Here is a 15,235-nt window from a genome sequence, read left to right on the forward strand (position 1 = left end):
GCAGCATCTGCGTGGTTGTCTGAGGATCTAGGCCCCTCCTCAGAATTGCTGGACTGTGCAAGGTCCAACTTCACGTACAATCACAGGGGATTGTTCGCAGCAACCCTCAGAATGACCAAGATTGTATCTCCTGACTCTGCCAACCAGATAGGTGAGGGCTGAGCAAGATTTGTGTTGATTTAGAAAAATGTGAAAAATGATGTACTTCTGAGTCTTGTGGGTTACACTGATTTCTGTGTGTGTGTAAATATGAGAGAGAAGAGAGAATGTGACCTTCATGCATTTAACTAGCACTTGCTTTACATACCACCTTGCAGGGACATGCTGACTAAATTTTAGCACAAGTACCCTCCAGCATGCCCTCTATTTTAAATTGGTTTAAAACTCTGTGTTAAAGAACTGATACGTGGCAGAGTGAGGAGGTGAATCCAAGTCTAGCTGACTCCAAAGCCCATCACCAGGCATGAGATTGAGGTTAATTCACCAACTACTGCCTGGAATGGGATTGAATGCTCTTGGGGCTCTAATCTCAGAGAGTTGCCTGCCATTGCTCTCAACAGCGATCTGGAAGGGAAGGTGGAATCTTCCCAGTCTCATCTCTGCTCCTTTGCAGGTCCTGTGCTCCTGCCTGACTGATGACTGTTCCTTAAGCCGAGTCCCTGTGCCAGTCACAGCTAGACTGTGAGCGATGATGACCGTCATTTGCTTTCATAAGTGACTCCCCCACCTTGACTATTATCTCCAAGAGCTCCAAGTTTTTTCTCCTTGAGCTGCCACAAATTCCATCTTCCCAGAACATCCTTGCATAATTAATAATCCTAGTTCCAGAGGCAGGACTTCAACCTGTCAGGTGTTTTGTTTTGTTTTTTATGTCTGATCGCCTCAGCCTTTCCAGCACCAAAGCACAATGTATTGTAGAAAGGCATTGGAAAAAGAACAGATTTCTGTTTCCTTTTTTTTTTTTTAAATAAGACTTTGAACAACTTTATTACAATTTTAGATTAGTTATTGTGGTTAAAAGTTAATTTTCAACAGATATTTCTGTAAGTCAAGAATGAATAATTATTTATAAATAATTATAAGAATTATATTTATAAAAAATAAGGACTGTGGTTTTATTTATATGAGAAAGTTGAGACCGTCCTCCTGCAAGGCGACCTCTGTCAGCACATGACTTTAGTAATCGCTGTAAGCTCTGTGAATGAAAGTAACCGGAGGAGTTCAGAACTGTTGCTCTCAGGTTTGCATCCTGATTCTGATCTGGCTTCCTCACAGTCCCCTCTGTTTGTATCACCTGGGAATGCCCATCTCTCCTCCCCAAGCCCTGCTCTGCCCAAGTCCCTGCCCCCCTTCTTATGGTAATTACTTGTATTGAGATGTCTGAGTGCTGACATCACCTAACTCTTAGGATGGGGTGGAACCAAGGACCCAAACTCATCATCACTATTAGGATTTATAAATACATAATCCAAACAGTTTCAGATATCAGGGGAAGACAGATAGCATTGCCCCAGGACACCCCACAATCGCCAGCATGTCATTTCCTTAATCCTGAAGTTCCTGTTTACCTTTCCAAAAATGATGCTGACTTTGTGGTATTTTGTAATTTTAAAAGCCATAGACACACTTATTTTTTAAAGTGAAGGAAGGTACAAAAAAGAGTAAAAATCAACCAGAATCTTACTATATCCCTCCAGATATATCAGCAATTCCTTTTTTTTCCTAGATATATGTAAAAGAAGTCTTTTTATGCATTAGTATTAGGACTAGTATTTAGTGGGTTAAGAAAAAAAGTTGAAATAAGGAATTATAATATTAAATGTATATTTTAAATTTTCAATTTTAACTGAAAATATATCAGTGTTTTGATATAGCCTTTTATGTCACTGCTGAAGGGATTTCACCTTTGACTTTCTTATAGAGACACTACAATATTGTGTTTCCACATTCTTTTAAAATTGCTTCTTCTTCCACATTCGGCTTCTTTGAAGGAGAAAGAAAACTAAAAAAAAAAGTTTTTGCAGCAGTCTGAGAGGAGAAACTTGAATTTTTAGGAACCTATGTTCCTATTCCCAATATAATAGCACTTACCCTAAGAATTTCACTTAGTTTTTTAAAGTTGCTTTTTCCTGTTTTCACTCATTTATTTTCAATTTATACAATATTTAACCACGAAATTACAATAACAAGTCAATAGGAATAAAGAGGTTAGAGAACTACATTACTGAATCCAGGTAAGCACATGAGCTATCTGGTGGGAGAGAAGTGAATGGGTGCAAAGGCCCCCAGCCCTCCATCCAGAAGCCTCAGTGGCCCAGCATCAGCCCAGGATGTTTTTCAGGTGGAAGGGGAGAACTGACTCAACTGGTGAGTCAGCTAAGTGGTTGGATGTCAATTAGGAGGGCTCACACTGTATAGAAACACACACACACACACACACACACACACACACACACACACACACACAGAAACTATAATATATTTACAAAAGATGAGATCATACTATACCTATGGCCTATTTTTTTATTTATCATGTTTATTTACATAACAATAAATATGAACAGACATCATCACTTTGATTGCGTGGTGTTGCATTGCATAGATACCTAATCTCTTACTGAAACTTTTTAGACTTTGTTTTCTCTTTTTTTGCACTTCGTTTTATTTTAATACACTTGTTTTATTATTTCCTCAGGATAAATTTGTTGTAGGAATTGCTGAATTAAAGTGTACCCCTATTGTTAAGACTTTTGATACACATTGCTACCACTCTCCAGAAAATGTGTACCAATTTATATACCTCTGGTAATGTAACCCCCAGATTTTCCTATTGGCCCCATAGCTGCTCCCTCCTCCCCAGGCTCCTGATGAGTAATAAGAGCTCTCGGGAGGAAAAGGTTTGAAGGATGAGATCTGACTTCTCCATAGAGATGCCAAGTGAGCTGAACAGTGATATCAAGGTGGTAAATCCATCAGAGACAGAACATACTGGAGGGAAAGGAAAGGGGAGGGGACCACTTCTTTCTTTCTTAAAGTCTTAGGGCAGCATGGTGTGGCAGGGAGAGCCAAGGATGAGACCCCAGAAGACCTGGACAAGATAGCTCTGTCTCTTACAGTTTCTGTGACCTCTAGGCAACTCATTTCACTTCTCTGAGCCCCAGTTTCTTCATCTATAAAATAGCATTATCATCTCAGTCTGCTTTGCATTACAATCAGCTAGACATGTTGCAGCCAGACTCTCAGCATAGAATTGCTGCCTCAGCAAGGAAGGAGCTGACCTTGGACTTCCCTGCTTATAACCTGGGTCTTGTTAACTTCTAAGAACAAGCCCTTGCTTGCTACTACAATTGGGGTACTTGATAACCACATTACCCATATTCTCAATTCCTATCAGGCTGGGTCCAAAAGCAGCTAGAGACTAGACTGAAGGGTGAGGGGAATGGGAAGAGAGATAGTTGCTCCCTGAATACAAAGGTACGGTGTTGACGTGGCACTTGTTAAAAAAGTGATGGAAAGGCATTGAAGGAAACTGTGTGAAACTACACAGAGGGTGGAGCCTTTTAAAATTGCTTCTTCTTCCACAAACTGTAATGTCTTTGACGTGCAGCCTCAATTTACACTCATGCCCTGAATGCAAGCTGACCCTTGCTGCATCAGTGATGCTCACTAACCAGCCCATAACCACAATCTTACCTGTCCTCTTTGGTCCCTGACCCTGAGGCACTTGGCATGGGTGGGAGTCATCTTCCTTATCTCTCGATAATCTGGGAGTCCAGGGAGTAGTGCCTGCCTCCCCCTTTCTGCCTGCCCAGCTCTCTCCAGTGTCCTTTTGTCCCAATCTGATGGCACTGATGCAGGCAAGCAAGACTGGACCTGGCAAGTGCCCAGTCAGGGATTGGTGTGTCAGTGTCCTCTTTTTGTAGATCCCAAAATTGCTATTGGTTCTCTTAAGGTGGAGCAGAAACTGTCTATTGCCTGCCCAGTAGCCTTTCCACCTTCCTTTCTTTACTTCGCACAGGCAGAGATCCCATGTTATCAGGAGAGGAGCTCTAAGAGATGAATTTTGATTCATCAAAGCCAGTCATAGAACCTCTTGCCTATTGGCAGATGATGGTCTTTAGGCAGGCAAGTGACCCAGTTCTGGCCATGGAAGCATAGAATATGTGTGTGAGAGCAGGGGCAGAAGGCTGAGCCTGCAAGGGGAGTGTCCTTTGTCCTTCCCCCTTCTTTCTGCATTAAACACTAGAAAACCTGGAAGTGAAAAAGCCCTTTTGCATTTATACAGTGGCAAGTTAGAGGATGAAAACCAACACAAGGATGGTGAAACAAGAAGAAATAGCCTGTGTTCTTTGATGGCACGGTTGAGCATGCCCAATATTATCTAATACAGCAACCACCAGCTCAAGGCACTTCAGGTTACTTTTTTTGTTACTTGCACCCAAATACATTCCCAGCCAATGCACTGGACTTTTGCTGCAGAGAGAAAAACCAGTCAAGAGCCCTGTGCACTTCCCTTTGGGGAGATGAGCAAAGGGGACAGATAACCTCCTTTTCAAACACTGCTTTCTCCAAAAGCCAACCCTATCCTTATTCCCAAGCCTCCTCTTATCTTGCCCAAGTTGTCGGGAGGTGATGGCAGAACAGGGGATGAAGCTGGTTCAGCTTGCCTGGTCTCTCTGTGTTGATCCTGGGGGTGTGGGGAAAGGTTAGCTTTAAACTTTGAAATCTTAGAGGTGAGTTTTAGGGAAGTAAAGGCTTGTTGGTAAAAGCCCATGAAACCTCTGTGGGGACAAGGATGACTTGCTTCTATCCCTATCTAAGGAAAACTTGAAATGCATATGACAAAATGCATAGGAGTTGGCAAAGAGCACTTGCTGTCCTATCAGGGAAGACTTCCTAGAGGGTTCATATTCAATAGTCCTTGAAGAGTTGATATAATTTGAACAGACAGAACTGGTGGTGCTTGGATACCTGGAAGGATACTTGGATACCTGAAGTCTTGATTTCAGGCTGACATATACCACATGGCTATTGTGAGTCAAGAAAACACTAGCACAAGATTTACATGCTTCTTGATGTTATTTTTAAGCTATCCTTGCTGATTTCCTACCTGTGTCTGTATACCGGCACCTCCTTCTACAGCCATCTATGAGCAACATGCAGTAGGAAAAATCCCTGGGCTGGGAATGAGGAAACCTCCACCCTTCAAGTTATGTGCTCAGGGCAGACATTGCTCATAGAACACAGCACTAGGAAATGGTACAGAGTAAATGCTCAGTATGGTAGGAAGAAAAAATGGCCATTCAAAAGATATTCATGTCCTAATCATTGGAATCTGTGAATGTCACCTTTTATGGCAAAAGTGGGGAGGGATGGGAATTTTTGCATATGTGATTAAGTTAAATATTTTAAGGTGGGGAGATTATTCTGGATTATCTGTCTAGGCCCTAAATGCAATCATGTGCACACTTATAAGAGGAAGGCAGAGAGAGATTTTATACATACTGAGCAGAAGATGGTACAAAGATAAAGAAGAAAGAGACTTGGAGATGGGTCCACAAGCCAAGGAATGCTGGTGGCCACCAGAAATTGGAAGTGACAAGGAATGAATTCTTTCCTAGAGTCTCTAGAGGCAGTGCAGCCTTGCCAACAACTTGATTTCAGCCCAGTGATACTGGTTTTGGATTTCTGGCCTCCAGAACTATGAGAGAATTAATTTCTGTTGCTTTAAGACACCAAGTTTATGTAATTTGTTATAGAAACTACAGGAAACCAATAACCTAAGTAAGTGTTAATTTTCCCTCTCTTCAAAATCTTGCTGAGCTCTGGAATATACACATGCATCTGTATATATATATCAAATGATACACATTTCCATATATATTATTTCATTGCTGATAAGAAAGACCTCCATTATGAGTAGAAATCTAATGCCTATGATTGCTTAGATATTTACTTTACAAGAATGTTTATTCTACATGGATGCTAATTAAGAATCAATCAGTCTGCTCCATTTCCTACTAGAACAGTTATTCGTCTAATCTGTTTTCTTCTGTACATCTTCAGTAGCCCATGGATGGGATAATAGCCTTTTGAACAAATGTGACCCTTTCATTCTAAGGAAATGTTTGCCTCTACATTCTAGTCTTTTTTTTTTATTGTTGTTGGTTGGTTGGTTGGTTTTGACGGTGTTAGGGCTACAGTTTTTCCTCCTTTGGGAAGAAGCTGATGAAGAAGCAGAAGTTCAGCCTGCCATAAAATTAGTACACAGGCAGAATTAGTATCCAAAGCCAGCAACCCGGAAGCAATAAATCATGTCACCTCAGCGCATTGCTCATGAAGCTTAAATTAGAAAAAAATCCATTATGAGAAATGAAATTCTTAATAATGAAATCTTATTCATGGATGGATTTGCGATGGGGCGGTTGTGAAATATGACTTGGGAGACGTTTGGAATGTTAATATCTGAGGATTCAGAAGACAGCTGTCATAGATAATCACGACGCAAATATTAAGTTGTGAGTCATCGTGCCACTTTTGTTTTGTTTTTTAGTATTCTACACACGCCACACTCAGGAGAAAACACCTGCTGCAAGAAGATGCAGAAAACATGGAGCAGGCAGAAAAATTACTGTCAAAAGATTTTCACCAGGCTGGACATCCCTGGTGGCCAGCCAGCAATCTGGGTGCTCTGCTTGGGCTGAAGGCATTGAACCAAGCCCTTCCCAAGCCCATTTCACAGATGATGAGCCTGAGGCCTAGAGAACCTAAATTCAGTGGTCTGTAGCAAGTTAAGGTGTGGTAGAAACCTTACTCCTAGGCCTCTGCCCCTTCCCATTGACCATACTGCCTCCCGGGACACACACTGTTTACCTTGTCGAAGCCAGTGCCTGACCTCCAGCCTTCCTTATGCACTTGCTGAATCAAGGTAATCCTTAACAAGCACTTATTGAGAGGGATTAAGAATCTGGCCATTTCATACTTGGCTGGGTAAGAAAAAAAGTACTGTTTAGAGTATGTTGATCTGACTTATTAGTCCCTCTGCCAGTTACCTTTGGGAATCAAGGTCAAGTTGTGTTGGGGCACCAAAGAGCTAAGAATGAGCAGGACTTCAGTAGCCCTTCAGTTAAGCCATGGCTTAAGTAAATTGTGGCCCAACATTATCTCTAGTCACTGCTGTCTTTATATACAGAAGCCTGAAGGAATCCCACTTGAGCTGATGCATCGTATACCTTCCTTACCACCCAACAACACCAAACTCCTCCCTCCTGAGCAAATGCAATATATTATACTGCAAGGGAATGGGTATCCTGTTTTTGAGACTGGGGAGGTATAGCCGAAGAAATCCATGCCAGCTGGGTACATAGGAGCCGCTTAGGAAGGATCTTCTGTAGTCAAATCAGCAGTTGAGGCCTATCTCAGCAAGTGACTAACATACTATTGTCCACTGTCCTCTCCACACTTTGGGCCTTGGTGGCAGGCCTGGTGAGGATGGTTATTTATAGCAGAGGGTTTCTACCCTGCAACAGTTCCAGACTCCCCAGCACGGACCCTTGACTCAGAGTCATGGACTGAAGGCTGAGGCAGACAAGTAAATAGTAGATGAAGAATAAACAGCATTAGGAACATTTATTTGTTGATTCATTTATTCAACCAGGCCTTTTGGAAAATTTCCTTCCCCTGTCTTTGTGTTTTCATGTGGAGGGAGGTTGGAGTAATACTTTTGGCTTCTCTCTACTCCTCCCTCTTCATTTCCCTCCCCCATCCCAAAGAGAGGAGGAACGACTTATCCATCAAGAGAGTTTGGGAGCCACACTTTGCACACTCAGCTAAGCCTCTTGTCCTTCCCTTTGGAAACTGCCTGCCTGCAAGGAGCACCCCTTCTACTCTAAACCGAGTACCCAGACACTCCAATGCTTGCAGTGGTCCAGGACCACCAGGAATTGTGATTGGGTAAGTCTCTCATGTATTAGACAATGTATTAGGTGATGTATTGGAAGCCCATTGGCCAGCAGACCTAAACCTTTTTCTCTAATACTAGTTTTTATCACTAATAAAGCTGACATTTTTATCTTTATGTATCTGACTTTTGTGTGTGTCACTCATAATGTGTTCTGAACGTGGGTGGAGGAAAAACAGGCATCATTTATTGTCCCCAACACATCCGAAAAACAATGAAGCGCCTGCTTTGTATATTCAATTGTGCAGGGCACACAACCTTGACTCAGAGTCAGAGACTGAAGGCAGAGGCGGACAGGTAAACAGGAGGTTACGATACAGTGAGACAGATGCATTGGAAAGTGCCGTGGATGCAGAGAATGGTATCATGGGAGCCCTTGCACAGTACAGCCAATCTTTCTCTTCTTCCTCAGACTCTTCTTCCTCCTTCCTTTCTCTCTCCTTCTCTCACTAAAATTTCCTGAGTACCTATTGTTTACCAGACACTGTCTTAGGTGTTATTGTGAGTTGGCTCTGGATTCCTGTGACCTCTCAGTGGGTCCTGGCCATGGTTTGTGAAATAAGTAAAGGTCTATCTTTTCTCATTTCCTGGTGCTTTTTTTCCCAACTGCTGAGTAACCCAGTTCCTGTCACTGCCTCTTCGTTGTCATTACCCTACCCTACCCTGGCCTCTCCCTCCAGGAAGTGCCTCAAGTCCCAGAATTACCTCTAGTTTAAGTCTGCCTCTTCCCAAATAGAAACTGCTGTCTTCTTAGGACCTCTCAGACAGATGCACTGGGATTAAGTTAATTCTCCTGACTGTTCTTACCCTCAATTGTGGGTTGAATTGTGTCCCCCAAAAAGATATGTTGAAGTCCTAACTCCTGGCACCTGTGAATATGGAAATAGGGTCTTTGAAGATGTAATCAACTTAAGATGAGAGTATATTGGATCAGGATGGGCCCTAATCCAATGACTGTTTTTATAAGAAGAGGGAGATTTGGAGACAGAGAGAGGCACACAGGGAGAATACCATGAAGGAGGCAGAGATTGGAGAGCAATGTACCCACAAACTAAGGAACAACAAGGATTGCCATCAACCACCAGAAGCTAGGAGGAGGCAAGGAAGGATCCTCCCCTAGAGCCTTCAGAGACAGCATGGCCCTGTCAACACCTTGATTTAGAATCGAGCCTGCAGAACTGTGAGAGAATAGATTTCTGTTCTTTGAAGTCACCCAGTTTCGTATTTTGTTACGGCAGCCTTAGGAAACTAATACATCCTGCTGAATGTGTTTACTTGTAAGCGCAAATGAATTTCTGATTCATAGCATTTCAGGTAATATAGGTGAATTGTCCCCACCTACAGTGCTTGCTAAATCTCTTGGTGATCATGGAAAAATCAAGCCACTCTACCACAGATGACTGGTTAGGGTAGATAAGTGACCAAGGGCCATCTAAGCCACTAATTAAAAACAGCCAAGTGGATTCTCTCTTTCAATAGTCTGAGTGAAGAGGCACAGAAACAGTGACAAGCAGGTAACTGTAAAATCTTACAGAGCCAAAGCTGGGTCTGTAAAATCTTACAAAGTCAAGGCTGGAGTCAATGGCATGTGCAAGCAGAAGTTGTGAGTAAGCAGAAAACACGAGTATATAGAATGCCCTGCATTAAAGAGAGAACAGGACAGATGCCCAGGGGCACAGAGACACAAGAGGGGAAATAGAGACAGACCATGGCTACCTTTTTTTTTTTTTTAAAGGTGTCTCAGTGCTCAACTCCAGTCCCACAAAGAACTTTATAGCAGGCAATAGGGAGACAGAGAAGGTCCAAAAAGTGGCAGAATTTGACCCTATCATTTTATTCAATGTTCTGCCACTCCTGCCACCTCACCTACTGCCATTGCTGACAATCCACACCCCCAGTGGTCAGATTCAGCAGGAACTCAGTGGCCTTAGGAATGACCTTAGTGCCTTTAGCTTGGGAAATCCAGATGTTGCCTGGATTCACCATCTAGCCAAAGCACAGTGTGGATTTTCTTCATTTAGAAACAGACGACAGTTAACCAATTTGGCCTCCCATGGCCCTTTCTTCGATATTTTTGAACAACTTGCACCACAGCAAGCCAGCGTGGCTGGTTACCATGGACACCACTCTGTTGCCATAATTGGAGCCCGACAGGCAATAGTTAACAGCAGATTTAACCAGTGTCTTGTCCTCTGGTGATGGCAGAACTGAGGGGCATGCGGCTTTTCTCATCAACCCAAATAGTATAGTGTGTAGGGCAGGGTGGTGGAGAGAGAACAATAATTCCTATCAAATGTCACAAACGAAAGTCCTCTTTGAAATTTGGACTACATTTTGGCCAGTGGAACCTTGGTCATTATATTTCCTACTAGAGGCCCTGTGCACGAAATTCGTGCACAGGGGGCGGGGGGAGTGGTGTCCCTCAGCCCAGCCTGCACCCTCTCCAATCTGGGACCCCTTGGGGCATGTCCGGCAGTCGGGCATCCCTCTCACAATCCGGGACCACTGGCTCCTAACTGCTCACCTGCCTGCCTACCTGATTGTCCCTAACCGCTTCTGCCTGCCAGCCTGATTGCCCCCTAACTGCTCCCCTGCCGGCCTGATCGCCCCCAACTGCCCTTCCCTGCCGGCCTGATTGCCCACAACTGCCCTCCCCTGCCGCGACTTGCTTCCTCCGCTGGGACCCGCCTCCTCCGTGGGAGGCTGCAGAGACGCTGGGACCAGACTCCTCCGCGCTGCATAGAGATGTGGAACCCCCAGGCCTCAATGCGTGGAGCAGCTCCTGGGCCCCGCCTCCACTGTGCACGTGGCCATCTTGTGGTGGCCATCTTTTTGTGACCACCTTTGTGGCAGCCATCTTGTGGGGGCCATCTTGTGACATTGTGCACAAGGGCGCGAGGACCACCTAGGCTTTTATTAGTATAGATAAAGTCATGAATATTCCAGAGTTGGGTTCTGATCAATGTTAAGGCCACATTTCCCCTAATATTTCAGTTTTTCTCAGTTGCCTTTGTTCCTAGTAATGGCCAACATTTATACAGCACTTAGTGTATGCACATTACATGCTTTCTTTCACCTAATCCTGACAACTACTTTATGAAGTGGATTCTATTACCATTCCCATTTTACAGATGAGAGCCTGGAGGCTCAAAGTGGTAAGGTCTCTTTCTAAGTATACACAGAAACTGAGCTTCTAAAACTCACATTCCACCTTGATTCCCTCAAGCAGGTAGGAATCTGAAAATACCTTTGGAAAAAATACCTGTATGAAGTTTTGAAAGATCCTGAATCTGCAGCTAGTTTCGAGGCCCTGAACTTGATTCTTGTTAATAACAGCATTGGTAAGGCCACAGCCTTGTCACACAGGAGACAGTCCTGCCATTGTCATCAGAGATTCTGGGCCTGGGCTCTTCCACTCTCTAGCCTGATGCTCTGGGGCAACTGCTGAAGCTTCCCTGAGCCACAGACTATAAAGTGAGATGCCAATCCACGCTCTGCTTACTTCACAGGGATGTTATGAGTCTCAATCTAAAAGAAATGAGAGTGTTTTGCAAACTGTAAACAACCATAAATGAGATTCTTTAACTCAAGTTGACCTTTTTTGAGCACTTAACCTGGGCTGAGAAACATGCTAGGCAATAGGGATATAAACAAAGATGAATAACATAGGGTTGTTTATTCATTCAACAACTGAACATTGAGTGGCTCCATGGGCCAGGTACTGGCTATGCATTAGGAATTAATCTGTGTCTGAGACAGGACCAGACTGCTTATGGTATACAGGGAAGACAGATATTCAAAACATGAATTAAATAATGTTTTATGGTGCTGTTAGAAGGTCCTAACCTGGTCTAGGAATCTAGGAAGCTTTTCCTGAGGAAATGATATTTAATGTCTTATAGGAGTATAGAGGCCAGGGGGAGATGAGTATGTAAACCAATAAATTCAGAGCTATGATAGATGGATACAGAAGATAGAGAAAACACTCTTTGAAAACGTATGTTAGAGTCAAAATAGATTTATTACCTAGTCTGGACACATCCAGAAAACTTTCCGTAGGAGTTGGTATTTAAATGTGTGACTGCAAGCAGGTGACTAAGACTCAAAATAGCAACCAGCAAAATATAGTAGGAATACTTCCTGCTTTTCCATCCCTCTCCCTGCCTCCTCCCTCCCCCACCGCACACACCCATAAGAATCTGGTTTATCTGGCAGGTAAAATATAAAATAAAATATAGGAGGTGTGCACCATGATCTCCACACCCAGATCATATTAACTGTAGTTCTTAGAGTATCTAATTACCAGACCTTGGTCATTTGTATATAAAATGAAGGGAAAGACTCACTTTTTAACTGTGAAGCTTTTCATAGATAGAAGATAAGAGATGGCACAAGAATTTTAAGCTATTTCTAACCCATCTTGCAACCCCCAGTTGTGAGAATCTGTGAGGTTGGTTATAGTTAGAAAGCTGAGGCTGCTTGAGGGCTGCTGTCCTAATCCTATCTGCACACTAATTTACAGGGTGATCTTGGACAAGTCACTTCCCTCCTGGAGCCTGTTTTCCCATTTATAAACAGAGGAAATTGGAAAAGACCTTGGGACCTAGTGTTATAAATTATGAAAAGAACCTCTACCCTACCTTATTCCCCCAGGCTAATGTGTTATATTCTTGGTACTTTTCCTTGTTAGCACTTATCATTGTCTCTATTTCTTTAAACACACACACATACACACACACACATACACACACACACACACACACACACACAAAACCATACACCTATCTATCTCTATCAGTATTTGCCTCCCTAAAAGACTTGAAATGCAGAAACCGCAGAAGAATAGAGACTGTACTTATATGTTTTAGCTCAATAAATATGTTAGGAGCTCAATAAATATTTATTGCCTGAAGTGTTCCCAGCGAGCACTCATCCCCACCCCAGCACTGCTAGCTTGGTACCAGCGAACAGGGGGGTTTCCTCACTGGTATCTGTGAGAAGTTTTGTGCTGACAGATGTGTTTGTGTTATTTTTTAACATTTCAAATGCTCATTTTGATGCCAATGTTGAAATAATTATAACCAAAGCCCCTGTTTCAAAAAAACGCCCATGTCCTTTCCAGGGTCGTGGAAGAAACAAGGCCAGAATCAAAAGTTCAGTAAAAAAAAAATGAAGTCAGTTGTCATCCATAGCGTGACAGCGAGGATTAGCAAACCCTAATGGGGAATATTTTTTCAAAGCCAAGGATTGTTAAGCACTGTGAAGTCAGTACTTCTTAGAGTGACTTAGGGAGCTGAACTGCCTTAGATGTTCTTTTGTAAACCATTGCGTTAGCTGTATTCCTTCATTTGTTCGTTTGTTTGGACAGTACTTCTTATAGGCTTTAGCACATGCCAGATCTTATGCAAAGCATGGTGAGAGACCTCAAGATGGATGTGCATCAGGAGCCCATGGCAAAGGAGAGGAAAGAAGACCTACCCAAGAATGACAAGGCTGACTTGAAGAGGCTGGTATTTGTGAGCCTGTTTGATTAAAGTATGTCACTTGCTGCTGCTTAGTGAGTCCCAGGAAGCCAGGGAATAGGTGTTTTTGTCTTGCTCAGTATTAAATCCCCAGTGCTGAATGGTGTTTGGTACATACTAGGAGCTCAATACTATACATTTGCAGAATTAGGGAAATCATGTCATTGAAAAGAGATTAAAAAAATAGTGCTATGGGGATTGGAGAGGTAGAGCTTCCAGGGGTGGGCAAACTTTTTGACTCGAGGGCCACAATGGGTTCTTAAACTGGACCGGAGGGCTGGAACAAAAGCATGGATGGAGTGTTTGTGTGAACTAATATAAATTCAAAGTAAAGGAGCAGAGGGGAGAGCAAGAGAACCGGACAGAACAGCCGGATCCGGCCCGCGGGCTGTAGTTTGCCCACGGCTGGCTTAGTCTCTGCTGGGGAAATCGCATGATGGAAGCTGAGCGGGACCATCCAGATTAGTGCTTTTGCTGCTATGCTCAGCCCCATAAGGAAACTGTCACAGAGAAGGAAAGTGATTTGCCCAGGGTAACACTGTTATGGCCTAAATTTTGCACTCTCAAAGTCATATGTTGAAACCTTAACACACAGTACCTCAGAATATGGCTATATTTGAAAGTAGGCTCTTTAAAGAGGTAAGTTAAAATGAGGTGTTATGGGAGGGCCCTTATCCATTACGTCTTATCTTTTATATATACAAAAGCCTAATATGCTAAGAGTCCAACCGTTCGGTGGACTGCTTGGCCAGTCGCTATGATGTGTATTGATGAACAGTAGGTTAGCTTGCTGCTGGGGTCTGGCAGATAGGATAGGGAGAGATGGGCTGGACATGCCTTGGAGCCAACCTCCAGTGGCCCCTCCCAGCCTCTAAAATATTTCTTCTAATTAATTTCCTTTCAATGTGCATGAATTCGTGCACTGGGCCTCTATGTGTGTGTGTGTGTGTGTGTGTGTGTGTGTGTGTGTGTGTGTGTGTATGGCTAATATGCAAAGTGTCCCCTTAGGAGTTCCACTGGGAGACCAGAAGTTCAATTGCTTGCTATGACATGCGCTGACCACCAGGGGGAAGTGTAGAACGAAGGAAGGCCCCCGTGCTGGCAGTTGTAAGGAAGGCCCCAGCTGGCAGCCGGAAGGCCCCGATTGGCCCTGATCACTGGCCAGGTCTAGGGACCCTACCTGTGCATGAATTTCTTGCACCAGGGCTCTAGTGGTCTTATAAGAAGAGATTAGGACACAGATACTATGCACAGAAGAAAGACCATGTGAAGACACAGAGAAAAGATGGATATCTACAAGCCAAGGAGAGAGGCCCCAGAAGAAACCACCCTGTGGAGACATGATCTTGGACTTTTAGATTCCAGAATTGTGAGAAAATAAATTTGTGTTGTGAGCTACCCAGTCTGTGGTACTTTGTTATGGCAGTCCTAGCAGACTAATACTAGTACATACAGTAAGTAGAGGCAAAGTTAGGACAAGAAGAAAGGTCTGCTGAATCTCTACCTTAAACTCTTTGCATGACACCACTTGGCTGGTCCACTCAGTGCTCTCCCCCACATCCACTCATGTAGGGACGCTGGCGATGATAATAAGAGCTAACCCATATATAGTGCCTATCATATAGCAGGAACTCTTCTGAGTACAGATGAGAAAACTGAAGCATAAAGAAAATGAGCAACTTGCCCAAGAGCATACAGATACTCTGTGCTGGAGTTGGGATTCAGGCTCATGCAGTCTTCTCCAGGAACATGC

Source organism: Plecotus auritus, assembly GCF_963455305.1.
Source record: "Plecotus auritus genome assembly, chromosome: 9".
Classification (NCBI taxonomy): domain Eukaryota; kingdom Metazoa; phylum Chordata; class Mammalia; order Chiroptera; family Vespertilionidae; genus Plecotus; species Plecotus auritus.